This window comes from Sciurus carolinensis, chromosome 2 (assembly GCF_902686445.1).
Source record: "Sciurus carolinensis chromosome 2, mSciCar1.2, whole genome shotgun sequence".
Classification (NCBI taxonomy): Eukaryota; Metazoa; Chordata; class Mammalia; order Rodentia; family Sciuridae; genus Sciurus; species Sciurus carolinensis.
Window position 1 is genome coordinate 152,911,424 of NC_062214.1, and position 5,856 is coordinate 152,917,279.

At 39.0% G+C, this 5,856-nt stretch overlaps 1 pseudogene; it reads right to left on the minus strand.

The window, feature by feature from the left end:
• LOC124977812 (PDZ and LIM domain protein 1-like) lies at positions 1-2,239 on the minus strand (annotated as a pseudogene).
• Positions 2,240-5,856: the final 3,617 nt, after the last annotated feature.

Below are 5,856 nucleotides of genomic sequence, written 5' to 3' on the forward strand. Positions count from 1 at the left end.
CAGATGATAATCATAAATATTCATGGAGTACAATGTGCTCTTTTGATACCGATGTACAGTTTCCAATGACCACATCAGTCTCTCCCTCATTAACGTATCCATTACCTCAAACGCCTATCAATTCTTTGTGTAAGAAATATTAAAAATCCCTTCTTTTAGCTATTTTGAAATGAACAATTATTAACTGTAGCCATTCTAATTTGCTATAGAACACAGAATTTAATCTACCTAACTGTGTTTTTGTACCTAATAACTAAACTCTTCCTAACCCTTCCTTTCCCAGATTCTGATGACTACAAGGTCAATGTTTTTAGTTTCTGCATCTCTGTAAGAACATGAGGCCTTTGTCTTTCTGTGCCTGGATTATTTCATTTAACACAATGTCCTCCAGTCTCATCGATGCTGCCACAATTTAAAAGATTTCATCCTTCCCTATGCCTGGCCAACATTATTTTTTTTAAGTTTATACATTTATTGAATAAAAACAAAATCAATGTCAGACACGTTAAGTTTGGTTTGGTTCAAACTTGAGATGTTCATCTACAGCAGAAAAGAGCCCAGGAGAGGAAGATGCACAGGGATGCTGGCTAGGGGACAATGACAAAACAATCTTCCACCCATGTAAGAGCAGGCATCACACAGCCAGGGCGAGTCAGTTAGCCAAGGAGGACTTAGTGCTGAAGGAGCAGGGGCAAATCCAAGGTCAAGTAAGCAGAGAACTCTGAATACTCAGAGGACAAGGTGCAGCGAGGCTAGCTGGAGGGCAGCTGTCGGCACACACATCTGCTGTGTCACTTGGGGAACACGGTGACCACGCCATAGCTCTCTGGTGGTGTGACGTGATCCGGGGGTGCTTTTCACAAATAGATTTGATCCTCTACAAAGAAATGGCCCTCCAGCTTCAGGTCCGTGCCACAGTCGGTGCACACGTGTTACGTGGTGGCAGTGGTGGCCCCGCAGCTTCACAAACACTCCGACAATGCCAGTGCCACATTTGTCACACATGGGCAACTTTTGAGCATTCCCAATTGATGCAGCCACCTTGGTGACCGGAGCTTTAACACTTTTGAATTCTGAGGGTTTGTTGGGATCCCCTTTTTCCTCTGACTCTAGGAATGATGTGGGCTGTTTCAGGGGCTCTTTTAACTCCTGTTTCTTCTGAAGCATCTTGTAAACTTCAGATTCTTTGTTGATGACACAGCCCCCTGAAGGCCAAGGATGGTCTAAGGGTCTGCCATTCTTCTCCTCTCCTCTGGTTGCTGTCTTGGACTCCACAGCATTGTTGAAGCTGGAGATGTTTTTGGAAGAGTAGAGGCCAGCTGGGTTGTTGTACTGTTTTTTTGATGACCCTGGGGGCAGTGCTGGAAGCAGGTGAGGCAGTAAAGGACATGGCACTTTGGTTGTGGGCACTTCCTTTGTGCAAGATCTCTTGGGGTTCCAAGGCTAGATTCATCTTGTATGATGACGTTTCCCTTCCTCAGTCTCTAGAGGAGACCAGACTTTATGTTCCAATCTGGCTACCATGAGAGTCACATTGTCTGTGCAGACCTTGATTTTGTTCTGAGCTTCCAAGTGCGTTATATTGCTGGTGTTTTCCCTATCGAAGGCGATAATCACATCTCCAATACATAAATTAACTATAGCAGCCTTGCTTCCAGGAGTGACCCTGGAAATGACGAGAGGCTGCCAAAGTCGTTGCCGCCCACAAGGCAAAAGCCCCTCTTCATAGGTTTATGGGCCTGTGGCTATTTCTGCCTGTGAAGGAGCTGTTCAAATCTTTTCCCTACTTTTCTGTTCAGTCGTCTGCCTCTGCTTATTGGTTTTCAGGAGTTTTATACTGTGAATCTATTAGATTCTTAAGTTTGGGGCAGTAGGTAGCAAAATTTTGTATACTGTGAAAATCTTAGTGGATCCAAATCTATTTGATTTCTGGAGTTCAGAATGAGAATTTAGATGACAAATGCTACCACTGTCTGTTCTTATAGTTCTGGCCTTTGGGGCCTCTATTTCCTGATGAGCTTAGATCTTGTGAGAATTCTTATTTCTGAGACTCTCTAGTGCCTAAAGTGATGGTGCCATCCTCCAGGTATCTGAACCCTCCAGGCACCAGGACTGTTCAGAACGTCAGGCACTGGGAATCTCAGGGTGAAGTGAACTCACAGGAACTGCCAGGCCTGCTTACAACTAGTCTGGGACAGGATTTTCCTTCTCTTCCTTTCCCTCTTCAGTGCTTAACATTTTTTTTTTTTTTCTTACAGTCTCCCAGGAGTGGGGGTTAGGAGGTGAACATAGGTTTAGGTTTTCTTCTGGTTCATTCTTAACCTAAAGAAGTAGCCATCTGAAGCCTGATTTTATGAGGGAAGATTTTCTAATAGACACCCACCTTTGATGTAACGTAGAATTTAATTTCTGACTGTGAGCCCTGAAAAGACATAAAAAATAAGAACCAGGTTTCCAAAGAAGTCTCAAAAGAGGAAATAAAACTCAAACTTGGAAAGAGGTTCAGTCTCCCCAAATGTAAAAGAAATTGAAATCAAAATAGTGAGACAGGATTTTTTTGGCCCACTAAATTATCAAAGCATTTTAAAGACAGTAATACCCAATGCTGGATAGTTGTGTTGAAAGTGATATTTTCCTTACATTGCTGATGATATATGAATTGGCACCAACTCTCTTAGAAAGTGATGTGGAAAAATGTACTGTCATTTTAAAAAAGATCACGTTCTTTGATTCAGTTATTTCACAGCTGAGATTAAGTCCTAGGAACAGAAACCTAAATGTGGGAGCTGGACGGTGTGGCTCAGTGACAGAGCTCAGCATGCACAATACCCTGGGTTCCATCCTCTACACCAAAAAAAAAAAAAAAAGAAAGAAAAGGAAAAGGAAAAAAAAGAAAAAGAAAAGAAAAACAACACCCAGAACCAACCAGCCAACAAACACACCATGAAATGTTATGTGCATAAAAATGTTAAATGTAACTGTTATTAAGAATTGGAAGCAACCTAGTTGTCCAGCAATGGAGAAATTATTACAATTTACACAGTGGATATGATTACTACATAAAAATACTTATGATAAGAGAAATCAGGACACAACATTTTATGTGTATTTTACAGCAAACAAAACTAGAAGAAATATTTCAATTAGAAACACTAATCTTAGTAAAGTGGCACTTCTATAATTTAGAAACTATAGTTAGTTAAAACCAGATTTTCCTGATTATCTCCAAATGGTTTCTTTCTCATTTTTTCCCTATAATTTTTTTATTTTATTTTCCATCTTCAGAATATTACACAATTATTTAAATTTGACAGGTGGTTAAATTTTCAGAAATGTGTTAAGAATCGATAAATATGTTCAAATGTAACAATTTTTACATATGCTATGCACAAGTTTTATCATAAAAGTGATTGAAAGAATGTATTTCTTAGGGAAGAAAAATAAGGGATAAACTCTGCAACAATGGATATATTTAGTTATAAAATAAAGTAAAATCTATAATAGAAATTAAATAAAAGAAAAATACATTTTGCCATATTTATGATTATTTAAAAACAATTCAGTAAGCACAAAATACTGTTTTTCTCATTATAAAACACATCAGAAAAATCTAGGTTTGTTCCATTTAAGTACATAGATTTATAAATAACAGTAGCCATGACAAGGGTAATAATTTCATTCAAGAGACAGGTCTCTTATCCTCTTTAATGACATCAAAATTTAACCTCAAAACTTGGCAACTAATCCCAAAAAAACAAAGGCCTAATTTCTCTCTGATATCCAGATGCTAACACATAATAAGTGGGGAGGGGGAGGGAAGAAGAGGCGTGCATTGGAATAGACCAAGGAAATGAAGGGAAGGGGGAGGGGATGGGAATAGGAGAGACAGCGGAATGAATTGGACATAACTTTCCTATGCTCATATATGAATACATGACCAATGTAACTCCACATCACGTACAACCACAAAAATGGGAAGTTATAGTCCATGTATGTATATATGTCAAAATACATTCTCCTGTCATGCATAACTAAAAAATAAAAAAATAATTTAAAAAAAAATAGAATTAAAAAAAAAAACAATGAACCAAAATGACTTTTAAGGAGTTCCAACAAAGAATCTTCTCCTCTGTCCCCAGGTGAAGTTCACCAGGGCTTTCCCAGCATAGGGAGGTCTGATGGTTCAATCTTCCTTTATTCTTTTAGAAGCACTTCCACCCTTTTGATCTCCAACATATACCTAATAACTTAAGGGTTCATGTATACGAATTCATCTAAATCATAAAAATTAATTAATAAATATAAGACTTGATGTCTACTAAAACAAAAAACAAAAACAAAAAATTTGGCAACTGCTGACAGCCCTGAATTTTTATATTGCTCCTCTAGAGGGCACACAAGTGCTTAAAATACATTTAAACTGGCCCTTGAGAACAGCAGAGCTGCAGACCTGCAGAGAAACACTAGGTAACCTAGGGATTTTTAGGCTTAGAGAAGACAACTCCAGCTAGGAATAATTAAGTTTCTATTGTTAGAGATGCTTTTAAGTGACACAGTCTTTCTCTGATTGAGTATATAATATTTTTGAGTCCAAGTTCCCAGTGGAGAAGATAATAAAAAGATGATAAAAAGGAACAGAAAATCAAGGATGCTACTCTCAAAGCCCTAATATTAATGTCTTGGAATTATAATCGAATCACTATGCCCTGAAATACCCAAGGAAGGGCCATGAGTCCACTTAATGTTTTGTGTTTGGTATCCTTTTAAGAAATGGAAGCAAAGAATCTGTAGCTATGAACTGTTGGTTAGTTTGTCTAGGAGCCTACCCAGGCAGGGCAAGTGGGACCAAGGACCTGCCCTGTGGTCACAGATGGGTTTCTCCCGCTATGCCAATTGCAAAGGGAGATGGGGTTCAGTTCCGGGCGGTCCTCAGGTTCCATTTGTCTCAGTCACTTTAGTCTTGAACTCACTCCAAAACTCTCATCTGTGTTTGCTAGATTTGAATTTTAAAAACTCTAAATTGCATAATCTCTTTCCAATGATCCAGTTCTGCCTCAAAGTTAACTTGGCATCAAGAGCAACACAAAAAGCCACAGTCCCTGGAGAAGGATCTATTCCTCCTTCCATTGGTACACACCCAGACAACAGGAAGGCAACAAAAGGCAAAGAAAGAAAGTTCTCAGAAGCCTGAGAACTTTTTTTTTCCTGGTACCTGACCCGAACAATGGAAATCTCAGATACTCAGGTGTGTCCCTGGAGTTCTCTGGACCCACAGGCAGAAGAGTATCAAAGCCTTCTGGTTGGGGATGGCTTGCTCAGGAATCTTTTCCCGTCCTTAGATGCAGTCTAATGGATGAAATAAAGAGCCGTGATCCTGGGGTCCCACCCCAGCTGCACAAACTGCCCCAAACGGAGGTGCTATGTTTCACTGCCTGCCTATAGAGGCTCCTCACCCATCTTCTTTGCACACTTGGCCTACTTCTTCTATTTATCCTCATTAAAAATCGATGTGTGCATTGTAGAAAATTACATTTTAAAAAACTAGACAACAAAAACTGGTAGAACACACCATATTTCTACCACCAGGATATTACCACTGTTAACACCTTAGTGTACATTCTTCCATGTTTATGTAAGTGCTTTGCCAAAATGTGACATATTATGCTGTTTTTGTTATCTGCTCATTTTACATAAGGTTCTCTAACTTTCATGTCAATATATTTTCATCTTATCTTGTACCTAGGCCATATTCAAATTTCCACAATGAGTTCTCAAAATGTCCTTTATGGTTCATTCGTTCAAACCACAACCTAGTTTCAGATCTTGCTTTGCCTCACAGACCATTTTTTTCTTTGT